This window comes from Camelus ferus, chromosome 25, assembly GCF_009834535.1.
Source record: "Camelus ferus isolate YT-003-E chromosome 25, BCGSAC_Cfer_1.0, whole genome shotgun sequence".
Lineage (NCBI taxonomy): Eukaryota > Metazoa > Chordata > Mammalia > Artiodactyla > Camelidae > Camelus > Camelus ferus.
This window is the reverse complement of record NC_045720.1, coordinates 20,192,442-20,215,241: the sequence shown is the minus strand read 5'-3', so window position 1 is coordinate 20,215,241 and position 22,800 is coordinate 20,192,442.

Genomic DNA, 22,800 nt, shown 5'->3' with positions numbered 1-22,800 from the left:
TACCCATTCTACTTGGCTCTTCTTTATAGCTTCAATTTCATTTTTGACATATTTTATATCTCTAAACACTTATCTCTTTTAATTCCTTCAGCAATTCGATCACTCCTTTTTTGAAATCTTGATCTAGTAGGCTATCGATGTCTATTTCGTTGATCTTTCTTTCAGGGGATTTCTCTTGTTCTTTTAATTGGGAAAGGTTTTTCTGCTTCTTCATCTTGCTCATACCTCTTTGGCACTGTGGCTTATGGAGTATCAGTTGTTTATTTTGGTCCTTAAGGATTTTATCTATCTGATGCCTATTTAGGAATAGAACTTAGGAAAAAAAGAAAAAAAAAATAAGACAGAGAAAGAATTTTAAAAGAAGGGAGAAAGAGGGTTTGAAAACAGTGTATAATGAATAATAGAAGAGTGAGTTGAAGCAGAGTATTAATCGGGTTGAGACGTCCTTTTAAAACCTTTACAAAAAAAAAAATAAAATAAAACCTTTACAAAAAAAGGGGGGGTGGAGATGAATAGATGTATTTGAAACCTGTGTCTAATCAATAGCAGGACATCAAAACCCAAAAGAAATAGAAATGAATTAAGAAGTAAAGATTAAGAGAGTAATAGAAAATAGAACAGGTAAAAACAGATTTAAAAAAAAAAAAGAAGGGGGGGTTGTCAGTGTTCTCCTGGAGTCTGTGTGCTTTTAATGTGAAGTCTTTCTATCTTCGTCCTGTTTTGGAAGCTCAGCTTGCTGTTTTCAGAGGCCCTCCGTTGGCGCTCTCTTCTGTGCTGCTCCCAGCACCTGTCTGCAAGCAGATCACGCCTCCTCCTAACACTGGGTCAGGTGCAGCTCTCTGCTGTGGGCGGGCGGGTCGCTGCCCCTCCGGATGCCACAGTCAGATGTTGCAGACTGGCCAGGTAGGAGGGCGGGTCGTGCCCCCTCCCAGCACCTCGGTCAGGGGCTGTGTTCCTGCCCGAAAGGCGGGGGGGGGGGGGCGCTCTCCTTCTACCTGCGCTGCTGGTAGTTCAGCTCCTCTGTGCGGCTGCGCCCTCCGCCCTGGTCTGCGCTCCGCGGGTGGGCTCGGAGAAGACCGAGGGACAGCCCTGTCCCTGCTCCGAGCCAAAACCCAGCTCCTTGTTTGTCTTTGTGGAGCAAGTTCCCTGAGGGACCAGGATGGAAGGATCCTATCTGCCCCGGGCTGCAGGCCAGTCTCAGTCTGGCCTTTGAGGCTGCTAAGCCCTTCGGTGCGGATGCAGGTTTCGCCCCGCCCCCGCCTGGGTGCTCAGCGCGGAGGATATGGTGGCTGTGCCTGAGCCCTGCCTCTCTTCCCCCGAAAACTTTCCGCGGGTTTTCAGAGATGGGGGTGTGCACCCTTCCCCCGAGAGCACATCAACCTTGCTGTTTTATGGAGGCCCCAGGTTGTTCTGCCCTGTGCACCCACAGCCACGGTGCGCAGCCCCTTGTGTTCCCCCGGGGCTGCCCCCGTGCAGCCACTTCCGTCCTCTGCCCGGCTTGTGCAGCCTGGCCCTGCCCGCCGCTGCTGGCCGGCGTCTCAGGCTGGGTGTCGGGGGGACGCTCTGTGCCCGTTTAACTTAGTTCTGTTAGTCAAGGGCTGCTCTGTACAGATCGGAGCCTCGGAGGCTCCCCCTCCGTTCCGCTGGCCTCTCAGTTGGAGAGGGGAGACCCAGCTAGCGAGCGCCAGTCCTCCTTTGCCGCTCCCTCCCCGCGGGACCCGTCCATGCGCTGCTTTGCCTTTTGTTCTTTCTTTTTTCCTTTTCTCCTACCAGATTTTTGGCGTCTTTATCTTTTGAAGAGGGCGATGTTCTGTCGGAGTTCCACAGGTGCTCTGGTTGGCTGAGTGGGTCTGTAGATGTGGGTCTTGGTGTATTTGTGGGAGAGGGTGACCTGCGAGCGTCCTTCTACTCCGCCATCTTCTCCGTCTCTGTTCTATCATAGCTTTTAATCATGGCATTCTTCAAGTAGAAAATTTTGATGGGTTTTTGGCAGTAAAACTCTCCTGATCACTACTTTTTTCATGCCAGATCTTCAAAGAACCATATATCATGAAATAATATCCAAGTAGATAATTATACTATTTCATGACTAGGGGATCATCTGACAACCCCTAAGGCATGGATTATCAGGTAAAATAGATTTGAAACTTGAGATTCAAGTTCAAGATTAAAGTGAAGTAGCATGAGTATGAGGAACAAAAAGTGTTCAACCCACTCCTGTAGCAATATAATTTTCAAAGCATATGAGGTACTGTCCAATGAGATGTCATATTTCTGCTGCTAAAAGTTGACAAACAGAAAATTAATGGTAATGGTAATATATATTCAGTGCTTAAAAATCTTATAAACTATGTGTATGTATATATATATATATATATATATACACACACACACTATATTTATATGCATATAAATAAGTGTGTGTGCTAATCCACTTCATACGAAGTTTAGGAGACAAGTACTATTATTATAGATGAGGAAACTGAGTCATGTAGAGGTTAACCAAGTCATTTGCTTCACATTACTACCAAGTGGTATAGTTTAATTTTAATCCTAAGCAGTTGAGCTACAGAAATCTTAGAAAATGTATAAACAAATAAAATTATAGCACTGTGGTTAAGAGGTGTTATTTGAAGGAAGAAATATAGTAGGGAACTATTCTGGACATAATCACAAATGGTTATAAGCATGCATGTAAGCCTAGGTAGAGTAATCCACTTGCATTGATCTTTAACTCAGTAAATCTGTAGCTGCATCTCCAACTGAGTATTTCCCCATGCCTCAAATGCACAATTTCCTAAACGGAGCAAATTAATTTCACCTCTAAGCTAGTATGCTTTCTCATATTATTTTCTTTTCTCTCTATGATTGGCATCATTGTCTAATTGACAGCTCAAGTCAAAATCCTTTGTGTTTTTTTGGAATACCATCTCTACTTCAACAGACACACCAAGCAGTCGAAGGGTTCTGCCACTAAAATGTCTCTTACATACAATTATTTTCTAAATACATTGCCAATTTCAGTCACTCATTTTCTTTTACCTAAGCCATTACAAATATCTCCTATCCAATCTTCTTATGCTTCTAAAATTCATCCTTCAACCTGCTCCCAAAATTTTCTGCTTAAATTTCAGTTGTTTGATTTATCAGCCTATCAGTGGACATAATCCAATCAAATACAAAATATTTATTTCTGGGTACAGCCTAATTCTGTAAATGACTAGCACAAATTGAAGATCTTACTCAAAATTAATTTTACTAGTAGTGTTACCAACATGAGAATCCCAAGACTTTCTCAGAAATGTCTCTTCAGGACAGGAAGAAAACAGATTGAAGTCTAGCTGCTAAATAAATTCCTTCTCAGCTTCCAAGCTGCCTTTTTAGCCTTATCTCAAAACGCTCTCATCCAACACACACGCTTTAGCCTCTACTTCATAACATACCCTCAACAAACCATGTCTTTTTAAATAAATGATTACATGCTGTTTCTCATTTTGAAATACTCTTTCTGCTTCCCTAACACATTTTCAAATTTCATGCCAAATTTGAAAATCTCCTTTTATAAAGATGTCTCAGTGTTCCTTGATAATGAACTATTCTGTCCTTCTTTACCCATCATACTTTGCATATCACATTGTCCTGATTACTCAGCTACACAACCCTCTAAATTTTTAAGTTCTTCACATGCTTGGACCATTTTATGTAATTTTCAATTCCTCAAGCCCTACCCAAATACATGACACATAATAGAGTCTGTTTTTTTTTTTTAATGATGTATTTATCCATTGAGAAAGGCTTATAAGTGTTCGTAGTTTTGATTCTTGTAAAGACTATTAGATTGTTTTTCTCTTATTAAAAAATAATTAGGTAAACATGAAGTTTGGTCTTCTTTAAACTATTAGACCCATTTAATTATACATTATAAATCAGAGAAATTAGCTATCAATAGAAATTATGTCATTTTTGAACCCTAGGTTAGTATTCTGCTGACCTTGATCTTCATTTTCTTGTCCTTGACTTGACAGTGCTTTCTTAGACTTCTCTTGGAAAGTCAGAAATTATGATTTGGACAAGCTCATGAATTTCCTATTTTCATGATTGGTGGGATTTTAAAGATTCTCAGCTGAAATGAATTTTCTATTGGTACTAACAATATATAATATAATTTCCTCTAATCTGGGCCGGAAGCCTGCACCTACAGATTTTTAAAATTCTGTGGAAGGTGTCCCCCAGCTGAGGTTTTAAGTACCATTTTCTCTTTATCATCATTATTAGAAATTAATTGACACTGGCAGTGATGGCCTTTAAGATCTTTCTGTAAGAAAAAAAAATGAATTATTCTGTCACTAATGTCCAAAGTACTTTTCTCTTTCTTATATCATAGAACAATGATTGCACTTCTTTATAAAATCAACAGGAAAGCCTTACATCAGATGAAAGCCAGCCATGAATCTTAACATGTAGCTGATAATATTTCTTTAAACAAAAGTTATATATGACAGATAAAAGAATTCCCTACCAATTATTGCTCTGGCAATTTCTCTCTTCCTTTATTTCTCTTTCTCTCTCTCTTCATTTATTCTATATTAATTTCTGAGGGACAAGATCATATTAGGATGACCTTCCAGCTCATGGAACAGTTTAACATTTTATAAAGATTATCTTCCTAATACTGTTATTATTGTACATATTTTTTACAAGTCACTTTTATCAAAATAATGTGTAGCTCATATACAGATCCATGTGATCATTGCATCTGTAGAGTTTTCACGTGGTTTAATTTACACAGGAATAATTTGTTTGTATCTATTTGATTGTTTTTCTAAGAATGATATCAACAAAACTACTGAGAGAACCTGCATCATTAGTGTTACACTTGAGATGAATTTAACTAGGGACAGAAGTATATTAATCATTGCATTTATTTTCAGATTTATGCGTGGTCTCAGAAAATATGTAAATGGAGGGATAACTTGGTGAATCCACAGCATGAGAAAAGAAAAATATACTCAGTCTGGATTGAACAATTTTTTTCTCTTTTTTTGGTTGAGGTATAGTCTGTTTACAAAGTCTCATTAATTTCTGTTGCAGAGCATAGTGATTCATATATATATATATATATATATATATATATATATATATATTCCTTTTCATACCTCTCTCCTTATAGGCTATTACAAGGTATTGAATATAGTTCCCTGGACTATACAATAGGACCTTGTTTATCTCTTTTATATACGCTAGTTAGTATTTCCATATCCCAAATTCCCAATTTATCCCTCCACCCATCCTCCTTTTCCCCAGGTAACCATAAGTCTGTTCTCTATGTCTACATGCCCTGTCTCTGTTTTGTAAATAAGTTCACTTGTGTCATTATTTTAGATTCCATGTGAAAATGACATCCTGTGATATTTTTCTTTCTCTTTCTGGCTTATTTCACTTAATATGATAATCTCTAGGTCCATTGCTGTGTAGCAATAGGATATTACAAAAAAAAAAAAGAGAGAGAGAAATAAAGCAACACATACAAGGTAGAGAGATTCAGGAGAGTGATTTTAAGTTTCATGTTCGTGTAAAGGCTACTCTTAATGATCATAGATAAAAAATGATACCAAATGTATTGTGGATATATATCAGTACTGGTATCCCCATAGTGACTTTGTGAGTATTTTATTAAGTCTTTCACAACATTTTCCCTTTTGTATCTTCCTGAGGTAAATAGAAGAAAGAGTCCTAAATAGTGAAGTGTCCTTGCCCAGGAAGAATGCATGATCTTACTGAGAAGCTGTTTTAATACAGAAATACTGAACTACTCAAGAGAGAACATGATCTAATTCTAAATTGTGTAGCTCTTATTGTAAATGAAGTTTGAGTTTAGAGAAGGTTCATTTTAATCTTGGAATTTCTTAGAGACCGCACAGCTCCCGCAATTTGGATGCAGGAAAAGGACATTATAGATAGAATGAATAATTGGAGCAGAATGTCTTAGTTTTCTGTATTGAGTGACTTATCATGTTCCTTTGTATAGTTTATCACTTACATAACAAATTACCACCAATTTTACAGCTTAAAAACAAAACACGTTATCCCACTGCTTACCCACAAATTAAGGTAGGCTCAACCAGTTTCCAAGCTTCATGTCCTCCTAAGCCAAAATCAAAAAAACTGGCTGGGTTGGGGTCTTCTCTGGAAGCTCTAGGAGAGAATCTACTTCTTAGATATTTGAGGTTGTTGACAATCCCATTCCTATGGGAGGAGGACTGAGGTCCATGTTTCTTACTGACTATTGTCCAAGAGCCTCTCTCAGTTCCTTAACATCTTCTGCATCCCTTCAATCATGGCCCCATTCATCTTCAAAAGGAACAATGGTGAACTGAGTTCTCACACTTGAATCTCTCTGACCTTCTATCCTGGTCCCAGCCTGAGAACATTCTCTGCTTTTAAACGGCACTTGTGATCATATTGGACTCAACTAGTTTATCAAGGATAGTCTACCTTATGTCTATAAAGTTAATTACACCTTCAAACTCCCTTTGCCATATAATCTAGCCTATTCACAGGCTGGGAGATTAGGGCATGGACGTGTTTGGGGAACTTTTGTTATCATTTGAAAATGTGTTGATGGGACTGTCAGTAACTTTATCTACGGCTATATCTTGCTTTGTTGTGCTTCACTTGATTGTGCTTCATGTGTTTTTTTTTTTTTATATATATATATAAATTGAAGGTTTGTGGCAACTCTGCATTGAGCAAACGTATTGGCACATTTTTCCAATGGCATTTTCTCATTTCCTGTCTCTGTGTCATATTTGGGAAATTCTTGCAATATTTCAAACCCTCTACCAGCAAAAAGATTACAACTCACTGATGACTCAGATGATGGTTAGCATTTATAGTAATAAAGTATTTTTTAATTAAAATATGCACATTGTTTTGTTAGAAACAACACTATTGCACACTTAACAAACTACAGTATAGTGTAAAAATAACTTATATTCACTGGGAAAACAAAAAATTCATGTGACTCACTTTATTACAGTATTGGCTTTATTGCTGTGGTCTGGAACCAAAACTCATTATCTCTGAGATCTGCTTGAAGACAGTGTCTCCCTTCCAGAATCTGTTAAACTAGTGTGCAATGTGGGCCTTTTTCCTTTTTGTCTCACTTCCCTATTCCCTACCTATGTTTCCTGGGATTAACTCAGAAATAAACTACTAGAACTTAAATCACTGAGGATGTGCTTCTGGAATTCTTATATTAAGGCAGGTAAAGTAATCATTTGTTACTTTTCCTCACTGTTTTATTGCTCAGAATGTTTTTTAACATACAAAACAGTAACTAACAATAGAACCACACTTTAATAATTCAGAAAGATCTATTCACATCTCTTGTTTTAGTTGGTACTTTAACAGTTTTGTGAGATGGGAATTTCTCCATAGCCCATTTTAAAGATGAAGAAATTGAAATCACAGAGGTTGGGTAACTGAGGAAAGTTACAGGTTATAAATTATACAAATGATGTATTAGAATCCCAGCTCACATCCTCTGGCACTACAGCCTGTGCTTTTCCTCGTAGACCATATACATTGAGGTAAACAAGGTAAAATTCACTTTTTACCAGATTGCATGCATGAATATTTATATACAGAAGGCTTATGTAATTTGGCTGAGGTCACAAGGCTAAAGAGGAGCATAACCAAGACTGGAATCAGAATTTGTGTGTTCTTACCCTTTTTTTATTATTATTTTACATTTTTTTATTGAGTAATAGTCATTTTACAATGTTGTGTCAAATTCTAGTGTAGAGCACAATTTTTCAGTTATACATGAACATATATATATTCATTGTCACATTTTATTTTTTGCTATGAGCTACCACAAGATCTTGTATATATTTCCCTGTGCTATACAGTATAATCTTGTTTATCTATTCTGCGTCTTAAAATCCCAGCCTGTCTCTTCCCATGCCCCACCCCCTTGGCAACCACAAGTTTGTATTCTATGTCTATGAGTCTGTTTCTGTTTTGTATTTATGTTCTTTTTTTTAGATTCCTCACATGAGCGATCTCATATGGTATTTTTGTTTCTCTTCCTGGCTTGCTTCACTTAGAATGACATTCTCCAGGAACATCCATGTTGCTGCAAATAGCATTATGTTGTCAGTTTTTGTGGCTGAATAGTATTCCATCATATAAATATACCACATCTTCTTTATTCAGTCATCTGTTGATAGACATTTTAGGCTGTTTCCATGTCTTGGCCATTGTAAATAGTGCTGCTATGAACACTGGGGTGCAGGTGTCTTTTTGAAGTAGGATTCCTTCTGGATATATGCCCAGGAGTGGGATTCCTGGGTCATATGGTAAGTCTATTATTCCTAGTCTTTTGAAGAATCTCCATACTGTTTTCCACAGTGGCTTTCCTTGCTTCCCTCTCCCACTCTTAATGATTTAGATGTCTTCTTTTACAATTTTGTGTTTATTCTTTTTGTAATTCATGGCAGTGATCTCCTTTCCCGTTCTGAATTTCTCATTTTTGTAGATCCTGCTTCTTTTCTATTTAGAGTAGACCTGTCAATATTTCTTTTAGCATGGGTTTAGTATTGCTAAACTCTTTTAGTTTTTGCTTATCTGTGAAGTTCTTTATCTCTCCTTCTATTCTAAAGGATAGCCTTGCTGGATAGAGTATCCTAGGCTGCATCTTTTTTTCATTCAGGATTTTGAATATATCTTGCCACTCCCTTCTGGCCTGTAGTGTTTGTGTAGAGAAATCAGCTGAGAGCCTTGTGGGAGTTTCCTTGTAACTCACTCTTTGTTTTTCTCTTGCTGCCTTTAGGATCATTTCTTTATCCTTGACTCTGGCCATCTTGATTATGATATGTCTTGGTGTGGGTCTGTTTTGATTCTTCCTGTTTGGGACCCTCTGAGCCTCCTGTACTTGGGTATCTGATTCCTTTAGGTTTGGGAAGTTTTCAGTCATGATTTCTTCAAATATCTTTTCAATCCCCTTTGTTCTTTCTTTCCCTTCTGGAACCCCTATTATGCATAGATTGACACACTTTATATTATCCCATAGGTCCCTTATATTGTTTTCATTGTTTTTTATTTGCATTTCTCAGCTGTTCTGATTGGGTGCTTTCTGTTGTCCTGTCTTCTAGATCACTTATTCATTCCTCTGCATTATCTAGCCTGCTTTGTACAGCCTTTAGGTCAGATCTCATCTCACAAATGAGTACTAATTCTACTGGGTTCTTCTTTATAGCTTCTATTTCATTTTTGACATATTTTATATCTCTAAATACTATTTCTTTTAGTTCCTTCAGTACTTTTATCACTCCTTTTTTGAAATCTTGATCTAGTAGGCCATCAATCTCTATTTCCTTGATCGTGCTTTCAGGGGATTTCTCTTGCTCTTTAATTGGGAGTGGTCCCTGTTTCTTCATATTGCTCATATCTCTCTGGCACTGTGACTTAAGGAGTATCAGTTATCTAGTTCTCCTAGAGACAGTGTGCTCTTAATGATTTTATCAAAGGTCTTTGTGTCTTTGCCCTGTTTTGCAAACTCAGCTTGCTGTTTCCAGAGGCCCTCTGTTGGCGCCCTTGTCTGTGCTGCTCCCAGTGGCTTTTGGCTAGTAGATCACGCCCCCTCCCAACACTGGGTCAGGTGCTGAGCTCTTACCGGGATTCAGGTCTTGGCCCCACCCCTGCCAGGGTGCTGCGCACAGAAGAATATGGCGGCTGTGGCTGAGCCCCACCTCTCTTCTCTAGAGAAGCACCAGTAGTGGCGGCGCAGGTCGGAGGAGACAAAGGCTATGGCGCCCCTCCCCCCAGGGCACACCAGCCGTGTTGCTTTGCTTTTTTCACAATTTATGGGGGACCAAGGTTGTTCTGCTCTGTATCCCTTCCCAGCCAGGGCGCACAGCTCCCTACAGCCCCCCGGGGCTGCCTCAGTGCAGCTGCCCCATCTTCCACCCGGCTCGGGCGGCCTGTCCCAGCCCCAGCTGCCTGCTCGTGTCCAAGGCTGGGTGTCGTGGGGACCCTTTGTGCCCATTTAACTCAGTTCTGTCAGTCAAGAGGTGCTCGGGGCAGATCTGAGCCTCCAAGGCTCCTCCTCCATCCTGCTGGCCTCTCCATTGGAGAGGGGAGACCCAACGAAGGAGCGCCAGTCCTCCTTTGCCACTCCCTTCCTGCGGATTGGTACCACACTGTTTTGCTTTTTCTTGTTTTTTTTCTTTCCTTTTCTTCTACGAAATTTTTGGTGTCTTTGGCTTTTGAAGAGGGTGATGTTCTGTGGAGTTCGGCAGGTGCTCTGGTTGGCTGAGTAGGTCTGTAGATGTGAGTTTTGGTATATTTGTGGGAGAGGGTGAGCTACAAGTGTCCTTCTACTCCACCATCTTGCTTCTCCTGTGGTTCTTACTCTTGATTGTGTTCTTTCTACTATGTTGCAAGACAGTGATGGTTAAGCTGAAACCAACTCATTGAATTTCAGTCTAGTATTAACCAAAAATTTTAGAAATAGCCATTGTGGCAATTAAACTCTATGAGAGGTTTTTAGAAAGTAAAATAATGAAAACATTATTTTATATCAAGACTTATTTTATTGCTTTGGCCAAAAGTCTGGCAAAGAGTGTTTTAAGAAAATTAATCTGCCAAGTGTATGCAGGATGATTTGGAGGAGTACAAGACTGAGGTCAGAAAATTTAAAGGGGAAGTCATTATAGTAATTCAGGCATCAGGTGATCAGGATCTGAAATAAGGTAATGGCAAGGAGACTAGAAATGGATAAATAACAAAGAAGAACTAATATAGGAGAGAGAATGATTACAAGAGAGATGTGATACTGTCACTTTCATCTGCACACCACACACACAGACTATACCTTGTCAGACTCACATTGCACAGAATCTTGTGAATTTCTTTTTCTTTTTTCCTAGATGTTCTGAAATATATATTAATCCAGATTATTTATATGTAAGTGCTATTTGCCATAGAAAAATTTGGGTTAATCAGTGGATGCACAGACTGCATGATGAATTTGACAGTGCTTTATCTCTTGAGTTAATATTCCAGAATATTTTTAGGTGTAATTACTTATTAGCAGATGCTGCAATCTGATTATAGCCAATATCAAGATTAATACTGTTTATGTTGACACTTCATTTCCTCATCAAATTAAAGGATAAGGTTTCATAAATGAGTATTATGAGTATGCTATTGATATGTGTATTTGAAGTTCATCTAACTAAAATTGTTTTTAAAAAATGATTATGGTTAATGTCTCCATTTTTGTTTTAGTACCGTTTTTTTTTTTTTTTTAAATATTACTAGAAAGCATGTGGTCATTAAAAACATTCATGTATTTCTAATTTTATAACTATTGATTGAATGACTTATTCCTGAAACTTGTGAGTTCCAAGCAGGTGGGTTCCAAGTTTATTTATAAGTTAATTAATTAATTACTACAACAGTTAAAATCATATTTTAGTACACTAGTCTGTGCAATACATCATGTGAGACATGAATGATAACATGGTGAAAAATATGAATTTAGATTTTGCCATCTTGCTTCTTTCACTCAACCTAGTAGGACCAAAAACCTTGAACACGCAATAAAACAAGTTATAATATGTACTACAGAAACAGACTCTGGGATACAAACATATATTCAATTTTTTGAATTGCATAAGGAAATAAAGTTTTTGTCAGGGTTGATTTCTTAGAAGTTCTAAAGTTAAATGGAAACCTACAAACAAGACATGTGGAAACCTAAAAGACAAGAGATAGCACAGTAGGATTTAGAAAAATAGTAGTTCAAAATAGTAGTGCAGAATAAATTTTTAGTGGTGGACAGGAAAGGGAAAACGTATAAAAATATAGGAAAATGTAAAGGAACAGCTGAAATAGGGTTTTGTCGATTTTCCATTGACTTGACTCTTAACCTCTATATTATATATGAAGGAACATCATTCAGGGCAGGAGTTAGGCTTGTTCACTGTAGAAGTGGGTGCTACCCAGTATTCAGTCAATCACTAAACCGTATGTGTTGACTATAGCACTGACCTATCCTGTGATATCGATATGAATTTCTCCCATGTCTACTTCAAGTATTTACCCAAATTCTACTCCTCATTGAGACAAGCCTTGCCACTATATATAAAATCACTGCTCCTATATTTCTACTCTTCATCCCACATCTCTTCATTTTTCTCCATAATACTTAACATGTTCTAACATATTAGATATTTTATATACTTTTTAAGAGAAATATAATATGTCAACACAATTAGAAGTTATCAGGCAAGATAGCAAGTAGCTGGTATCTATTGAAGTTTTGGCTCTCAAACATGGTAAGGCTGCTCACCAAAGAATGTTTTCTGTGTTCCAGATGGTACCCCAGTGAACTTATTATTACTGCAAGATTGGGAGTTCCTTTTGCTGGAGATTGATATTTATATATTCCTCATTATTCATTGGATACATTCAATCCTAGAAATATTTTCTTCTCATCATTTTATTGTAACATTTGAACATGGCTTCAAAATATGGCCAATAACATGCCATTATTTCCTTTATAAAAAACAAATAAACATCACTATTAGATAAACTTTAACTTTCATCAGTGAGGCTGTTCCCTGTAATCTTTATACATTACTTTAAACTAAACAACCATAAAGTCAGAGGTTCCATTTATTCAGGCTTCTAATAATGCCACCTAGACATATTGCTTGAAAAATAAAAATACTTATTACATAGTCTTTTCTGGCATTATCTTTATCTTAAATTTATACTTCTAATATATCATTTTAGCAACTTATGTGAGCACCATCCTACTTAAAAATAAATATATTTCATATGTCAACACAAGCAGGACCTTTTTCACTCAATTCTCATTTCTTTGAAACACACACTAAAAATTCAAAGATTGTGGAGTGCTCCTATAATTTGTTTTCATTGTTTTTCAAATTGAATTAAATAACAGTAGACCATTTCCCCCAGCAGACTTTTTTTGTAACCAAAACAAATATATATATAGCATTTTAAAACTACTTATTCCTTGCCATGCATAGAGATTGTACTCCATGAAGACTAATCATTTTACTATCTAAATCATGATTTGCAAAATAACCATGAAATAAATTAAAAAAATAACTTTCCTGACTAATATCGGATGTGAGAAAAAGAAAAAAGAATCTAAGCACACTTCCTTTTCATATGAACTATTCATTTGGCAAAGGCTAATTTATACTCTCTAAATCAATGTTTTTTGTCCAAATGCAGACTAAACAATCTTCTAGCATGCATAGATAATATAATTACTTTCCACATTAGAGGCATTAATATTATATGAAGTCTAACTGTCATTTGATAAAGGAATTTTGCCGATAGCTTATTCTGCTTTCTCTGTGAGAACAGTATTTTCATTAATATTATATCTGATTTTACTAACTCCTCAAAAGTAGTTTGACTCAGGCATGTTTTTCTACAAGTAGAATAATTTTGAATGATGTTTCTGTTCTGGGATGTGCTCTTGCTTTTAGCAACAAAATTAATTAGTTTTGAATGAGTGAACATTATTTTGGTTTCTTCTCGAAAACACAGTCTTCAGATTTTGGAGTATTCTCTTTGCAGTATTTGAAAAAAAAGAAACAAATTTTTGATGCTTTATGATGCTATTTGAAGATTCATAAAATACAATCTACTAGCCAATATTTTAATAAAAGTCCAATAAATTCCATATTTCAGATATCGTACTTCCAACTTTTTTTTGTTTAGGTTGCTTGATCAAAACAGTCATATTTACAGATTAACTTATATCACCACTGAAAATGATAAGTTTTATATTAAAGTTTTGTTTTCTCCTTAATTTAATAATACCATCTTGAATGATATTTATTTTCTTCACTATTTTATCTTTTTGTAACAATGTATGAAATATTGGCCTAATTTTATTATAGCTCAAGAGTATAAAAACTAAAAAAATAGCAACTCAAACACAGCAAACATTTTTTAAAAATATGTTATCAAAAATAAATATGTGATAACTGTTAGTAGAGACGATCTAGCAATCTTTGTCCAAATCATGCATGGATGTTTTACCCGCATGTTTAGTAAGGGAATTAAGGCATACCATTAAAAGTCATATTTCATCATATATTTAAACTGTGTAAAATGTTTAAAAATGCATTGTTTTATTGCTTTTCTGTTTTAAAACTACCAAATAACCTGAGAACAACTCAGTAGACAGAAGAATCACAAATGCTTTTCCAAGTAAATTTCTTAATTTCTGACCTAGTCAAAATTATTGTGATCTAATTAAATTAAATATAGAACAATTTGATTAAATATTTATTGAACCACATTAATACTGGGTGTTGCATCTTGGGGTGCAAAGATAAATAAAACAAGGGTCTTCTAATTGAGCGTGGTGAGGTGAGCACTCTCTTTTATCTCTATGCCCTTTTAAAACTACAAGGACTGACATCAGCAAGACAGTGGAATAGGAAGTCCCAGCCCTAATCCCTCTACAGAAGCATCGATTTAACAATGGTATATTAACCAAAGTACATTTATAAAAAGTCCAGAATCCAGCTAAGAAGTAGCAGAAGCCCAGATGCAGATGAAGTTGAGAACAGCCACATTGAGACACATAAGGATAACAATTTCCCTTTACCTATACCAGAGCTTTACCCAAGCCAGCACAGCTCAGAGCGTAGAGAGATTGCTTTGGCCAATGACTTCTTTCTCCCTCAGGGGAAACAGAGAATGGAATATGCGTCCAAGATCCCTGGTTGTTTGGGGTGCTTCCCCAGAGGCTGTTTATATCTCAGCACATGGAGTACTGAGGGAATCAGCATAGTTGGATATTTGGAGGCACCTAAGAAAAAGGAAAGGGGCAGGTAGCTTACTGCAGCAGTCACAGTTCTGCAAGACTGGAAGAATGCACCCAACCCTGGCACGTGTCCCACAAAAGGATGGGAGAGGAGTGGAGCACACACTCAATATCCCCGCCTTGTGGTGTGCTCTACCCTAGGTATAATGGGTGGGTGGCTTATTGTGGGTTGCATGGCTATGCAAGATTTGGAGAAGACACACAATCCTGTGATTCTTCCTCAGGAGGGAGGAAGAGGAATGGAGAATACACCTGCTACCTGAGACTTTCAGTGCATCTCCCCTCATAACAGGGGTGGGTAGCTTATTGCGGCCAGCATGGCTATGCAAAATTAAGAGAAGGTGCACAATCAAGAGACTTCTTCTCTGGGAAGATAAAAGAGGTGTGGAGAATGCACATCTGTAAAAAAAATAATTTGAAAGTCTCAGAATGTCTAACTCAGCTGATTGGTGAAGATCTTTCTCTGTCAAAGCCAGTCCGTAAAGACTGGGAAAAGTGACTGTCTCTTCAGATGCACAGAAAGCAGTACAGCTAAGAGGAACATGAATATTCTGGGAAGTATGATACAACCAGAGAAGCAAAATAAATCTCCAATAACCAACCCTAAAAAATAGATTTCTTTACAAACTGCTTTACAAATTGCCTGACAAAGAATTCAAAGTAATAATTTTAAAGTTCAGTGAGTTACAGGAGAACACAGGTAAATAATAAAACAAAATCAGGAAAGTTATACAGGAACAAAATGAGAAGTGAGAATACTAATAAAGAGTTTCAAACCACAAAAAGAACCAAACAAATTCTAGAGCTGAACAATACAATAACTTTACTGGAAAATTTAGTAATGAGCTTCAACAGCAGATTTGATCAAGCAGAAGATAAAATTAGTAATCTAAAAGACAAGCCTTTTGAAATTATTTCATCAAGGTGAAAAGAAGAAAATAATTTAAAAAGGATGAAGAAATCCTAATGCACATTTTGGAGACTATTAAAAAAAAAAGTAAAAAAAAAACCCACTACATAATGTGGGAGTCTCCGATGTGGAAAAGGGAGAAAAGGGCAAAAGACTTATTTAAAGTAATAATAGCTAAAATTTTTCCAAATTTAGTAACTGGATATCCAGTTTCATTAAGACCATCCAATAAGGATGACCACAGAGCAATCTACACTACAAATTACAGTCAAATTGTCAAAACCAAAGACAAAGAAAGATATCTGAAAGCAGCAAGAGAAGAATGACTTGTCACTTATAAGGTAGCACCTCTAAGACTATAAGCAGATTTCTCAGCAGAAACCTTCTGGGTCAGAGATGATATATTTAAAATGCTGAAGGAAAAAACAAACAAACAAAAATCCACCAACCAAGAACGGATACATGGCAAAAATGTCCTTCAGAGATGAAGGAGAAATAAAGACTTTCCCAGTCAAACAAAAGCTGAGGGAGTTCATTTCCATCAGACTTACTTTACAAGAAATGATAGAGAGAACACTTCAAGTTGAAACAGAAAGATGCTAAACAACAATATAGAATCATATGAAAGTATAAAACTCACTGGTAAAGAGATATCTATAAACAAATAAAGAATATTGTAATACTGTAATGGTGGTATGTAAATCACTTTTTATTTTACTATAAAGGTTAAAAGAGAAAAGTATTATGTATAGTTAGAACTAAAAACTTTGTACATACACACCATAGAAGATGTAAACTGTTAAAACAATAACCTTAAATGTGAGAAAGAGGAAAACTAAACATGTAATTTATGTGTGTGGTTGAATTTAAGTTGTTATCAGTTTAAACTAGTCTGTTATAATTAAGGTGCTTCATTTAAGCCTTAAGGTAACCACAAAGAAAAGACTTTAGGAAACACACGTAAGACTAAGACAAGGCTCAAAGCACATCACTACAAGAAGTCAACAAAATATAAAGGAAGATAGCACAGGAGCAAAAGAGGGACTAAAGAACTATGGGACAACACTAAATAATTAAAATCTCAATAATAAATCTTTCATTGTCAAGAATTACTTTTAACATAAATGTATTAAGCTTCCTAATCAAAAGACATAGAATGGAGAATTCAGGGACTTGGAAAGCTTAAACAGAAGCTAAAAGTTAGGGAAGCCAAGAAACAAACTGATCCATACCACAGCAGACTGGAATGCTTGGGAGGTGGGCGTAGAGATGTATCCAAAAGTGACCTTTAAAGTCTAAGTGAAAAGGGAATTGGTTAAAAATCTATATAAAAAAGTAATTATACCATAAGATATCCTCCTTGCTACACAGATAGCTTCCACTTTTTCTCTCTAGTAGAAGATAAACAGATTTAGTCCTGAATGGGTTGATAGCTTTTAAACTTGGAGACACCAGACCTAACTATGGGCAGGAGTACTGCATTGAATAATGGTGCACTCCATCCCAGCTTGTTTTTTGTTTTTGTTTTTGTTTTCCATCAAACTTCTAGAATATTGGCAAGTAGATTTATACCTAGCTCATGAGATTAGAAAATTTCTTCCAAAAAAGTTATCTACCTAATTGAAAATATCAGTCATCAATGGAATAAAGTCTAGAGCTAAATACCCAGCAAAAATATCTTCAAAAGCAAAAATGAAATAAAGACATTCTCAGTTTATAGAAGCTGAAAAATATGAATCCATCAATAGCAGACCAGTACTACAAGAAACATTAAAGGAAGTCACTAAAGCAGATGAAATTTATACCACAAAGGAATCTGTATCTACACAAAAGAATGAAGAATGCAGGAAATAATTTTTGTGTGTCAATTAAACCTGAATATGACTGAATTTATACAAAGTAAAAAAATGAAAGTGTGAATGCACTGGAATGTGTGTATTAAAATGTTTTTAATACCAGAATTTTTCTTTAAAACTGGTAACTGCAAATGTTCATTAGCAGTATAATGTATACATAAATTAGGATATATTTATATAATTAAACTACTTTCACATAAAAAGATGAATCTTAAAATGTCATGTTAAATTAAACGATGCTAGGGACAACATATGCACACACTTTCCTTTCATTTATATAAAGTCTAAAATTTTATGGCTTGAGAGTTCAGAAATAATGATTACCTTTGAACGGTATTGACTGGAAGGGTACATAATGAAGCTTCTTGCTTGTAGGGTATTCTATTTCATAACTCAAGTGTAGGTTATAAGATACATTCCCTTTGTGTGTGTGTATGTACATTTACTGTATTTCTATTATGATTAAGTAATTTACAGGCTCAAGTTGTAAGTCTCTTAGGTAATCAAGAAAGAATAAATATATATTGAATTGAGAAGGGTAGCACTCTAAATCCTTATCTTCAGTAGTAGAATGTAAATATACATTCATAACCAGTATCTTTTAAAGACACCAATGTTAATATTTATAAATGTGTTTTTTAAAATCTGAAAAAAAGGAGTTAAATGACTGCAAACTTTTTACCTCTCTGAAGTAGCAGCAGGGAAGGGCATGGGGGAGCAGGAGACTTACATTTTACAGTATAATTTATCTAATGTTTTTTGGCTTTCAAAACTTGTAATACCATAAAAATATTTTAGAAGATGATACATATTTAATAACAAGTGTTTAGTTCTCAAAGACCAAATAGTGTATGGGGGAAAATATGCTACCTTTCTTTTTTAGAGTTTTCATTCTATTATATATGTGTTTATTTTCTCCTCTCTGTAGAATGGAGACCAGGATATTTTTCTGTGTTGTTCTTTTTTATGTCTTAAGAACCCAGAATGACATCTAACATATAGTAGCACTCTATAAATATATGTTATATGAATGCGTCAATAAAGGCATTAATGATACATATCAGCCTGTAAATACAGGGACTTTTTCTATGCCGTTCTTTCATTATTCTGAAAAATTTAGAATAGCTGGCATAGAATAATAGCACTCTGTAGATGTATATAAAATAAATGTATAAATAAATGCATTAATGAGAAATATCAGCTTTTAGATTCAGGAAAAATTCATATTATGGCAATGTAGATAAAATATGGGTTAAAACAGTTGAGGGGAAAATGTTAAGTAAAGAGATTTGGGTACAGTCAGAATGTCAATGTGGGACATTCTGAATGAATCTTACAAAAGAATCAATGGTTTTACAATTATACATTGTTTTTATCTTTCTTGTGAAGTCCTGGGCTTTTACTAATTATTTCATCTCTTCATTTATTTCATTATCTAAGGACTCAGTGAGTCCTCAGTTTTAAGCTGAACAATCAGTTTTCAGTGACACAAAAGAGCTACCATTTAAAATACCATTGGCGATGCTGGAATACAGAATATACAATAAAATATACTTCTTGATTTTTCTTTTATTTATATCATTCCAAACCCTCCACCACTTTCACATTTGCAGAACAAGTGCATGAATTAGATATAACTGTTATTCTGAAAGTAAAACTTCATTAAGCCGCTGCTCTCTTCAGCAATTCAACTTGTTCATTACCACTACATGTGGATTACACTAACACTTGGGATTACATAAAATAATTATTAAATAAGTAACATAATCATAGGTATTCATATTCATTAATAAATGCAAATCATAAGTGATTAAAAGTTGTTGAGTGGTGTTTCTTAGATGATGTCCCCAAAGTCTATTAATTATACTTGGATTTAATTACAAAGTCGGCTGTGGGCAACTAAGCATCAGGGGAGCACTTGTTTTGATATATTATATTTTTGATACTGAGCTTTGTGATCAGCTACACACCAAACCATGTGATTTGAAATTCTAATCCCACATGTAAACTGTGTTATGCCATCCTATATGAGCAAGAGCAATGGAAAAAATGATTATGTCTAAAAACATACTGTGAAAGTTATATGCTGCTTATTCTAATATTTTCTAATTATGGGTTTATAATTTTACTGTCCTTCAGCATAATGGTTTTTGATTTAATAAAAATAATTATCCATGAAAATTTTAGTAGGGATAATATGGATTCCTAAGTTTGGATAGTTTCATTATGTTTTATATTTGTGCTCTCCTTAATTAATGTCCTTTTACTGCACTGGGACTGTGAAATCGCTCTTGTAGGCAAAAGCTGATTTCTTTTTTTTTAATATGGCTTCTATATTTTAAAACCAAAATAAAGGAAAATCTTAATTTATTACAAATGAATTAAGCTTCAAAAAATACATGTATTTATATTTGGTCAAGATTATACTAGAGACAGAAAAAAATAACTTGAAAATATCTAAATCCACAGCAAAGACAAATTGATGTGGACAGAGACTCAATATACACACCGTATTTAATTTCTCTACAATTTAGTCAGGTGAGTCTAACAACGTATACGTATTATGCACTCACAAGATTTATGCTTTAAACTATGTAATACATATAAATCAATAGAAAATAAAGCACAACAAGCAAAACAGTACAAACACAATTTTTTCCTCCTAATATTTGACGAAACAGTTATTGACAACTAATTCATTAGTATCCAATCAGTTTAATTGATTTTATCTTTCATTGCTCTTTTCTCTTCAGTTATGTGATCATCACATAAATTTTCATAAAAAGTGGTAATCTTTTAGAAAATTAGCCTGCTTCATAACTACTCTTCAGAAACTTAAAAAATCTCATTTAAATATTATGAAAATTAATGATAAATTTCTGAGTGATGGCCTGCTAGATAAAATTTTCACGAAAGTTTATGACATATTACTAAGTTTAAAGTACATTCTTTTGTACTCATTAAGTTGTTTTCTAACTTCGACTTTCTAACTTCTAGGTTCAGTGATTATTTGCCTTACAAAAGTTTTTCATAGTTGTAGCTAAATTAATTATCAGGTAACACATCTTGTGTATATAGTGTAGTTTCCTGTATCCTGTACATCTCAAATTTATCAGAAACTAAAATGGATCTGAAACATAGATATCTTCATAAACAGATTGTACCAAAATTAATTATAGTTCAGTACTTGGCTTGAGTTTATAGATTCAGCAAAGTACAATCTAACTTATAAATATAGCTTCAGTTTTCTATCAGTTTCACCTAAACATCATTTTCCAATGTACCATCCTACTGGTCCCCTTCAACTACCCTAAACTTTCACTCTATTTAGATTTTTTTTTAACATTCTGTCTTTGCTTATTTCATTTTCTTCCTAAGCATATTTTTTCTTTACCTTTTCAAAGTATAGCTAATATCATAAAATATCCCTTAACCACTCAAGTTAGACTTGAATTCTCCCTTTCTAAGGATCACTTTATATTTATTAGCACACTATCACTTTTTTAAAATGTGTTTAATTCTATTTGAAATCATCATATGTCCATATATTTTTAGATTATTGATTTTTTAAAACTAGGCCATCATTTCATTTATTGTTAAATAAAAATAAATATGTCGCATATCATTTTAGCCCCTTGATTTTTCCCAACTCCATTCCCCAATTTCTCCACCATAAAATTAATCCCTCATGCTTTTCTATATCAAAGAACACTGCATAGTTTTTTTCCTACATTTTGTGTAACTCATGTTTGCCCCTATGTTGATCACTCCCTTTCAGGTGATAGGTTGGAAGTCTTTTACTTTCTTTCTCTTATCAGTGGCATTCTCTGATAGTATATCTGTTCTTGATCTTCTCACTTAAATTCCTGAGTGACTCTTCTAGGTTAAAAAAAAAAATGTGATTTAACTATATTGTTACATGTTCCTGGATAAAGCTGTGTAGCATTCATTACAAGATGAAATAATGATGAATTAGTAGAAGAAGGAAGAGTAAATGGAAGAGGAAACAATAAAAAGGAAGGGAGGGAGGGAGTAAGGAAGGACAGACAGACAAAGAGAGGGAGGGATGGATAGAGGAAAATTTTAATACAAAGAAAAAACATTCAAATTCTATCTTTCTGGTAGATAAAACCTTAATATCCTCAAACAACTCTTACTCTTTTCCTCCTGGATTTCTGTGCTATTTTCTATCCACTGCTCCACTCTAAGCAAGAATTCCATGTATAAAAATTGCTTCTGCCAAAATGCCGATTGCAGTTGAGTAAGTCAAGTGTAGAGGTGTGTGCCCAGAGCATTTTTCATTAGCATTCATGTTTGAGGATATTTGTGACTTTCACTTTTAAGGCATTTCTGGACCATGTATGGTCTGTGTCAGCATTTCCTCTATTTTTTTATAGTATGTATATTGCTGATTATTAACCTGAGAGACACATTTGATTGAGGTTTCCTTGTGTTCAAATAATTCATTTAAAAAAATACTAATAGAAATAATATAGTATTTATAACAGTATAGCGTCACTGCCATCGACTCTATATCTCACTTACTTTACATTTCTTAAAGTGCATATATCTTTTCTCAATGTTTTAGTAGCATTTGTAAGACTCTTGGGACAATGCACTTTGCTTGTGAAAACAGTGTTTATGTTTATTGCCAAACAATATTCTTCTCTACAGTTTTAAAATTTACTTGAAGGATTATTAAAGATAATTCTTTTATAATATATTCTGAATACATTGCTGTGACTCACTGTGTATCATACTAATGATTATTTTGTTTCAGTGGCATTTTACTTATTTTGATAATCTATTTCTACATGTCTAAGTATATTTTATTTCTTTAGTTAAAAGCTGACACAAGTGAATATTCATTTTGTAACAGTTGGTTATAAAAGCAAAATCTGTGTAACAGTTGTTTTCAAGGGAAATGTATGTAACAAACATGAATCCAAATGTTCAAATGCGCTGTTTTCAATAAAATCTCTCACTAAGACCATTAATTTTCCTATAATTTATGTGAAACTACAGCTTATTCTGTATATTCCATTAAGTACATAGATATCTTAAAATTACTCTATTATTATGCAATGATGGTAAAATTGCAATCTCATTGTTTTACAATTTTTAAGTTATTACTAATGATTATC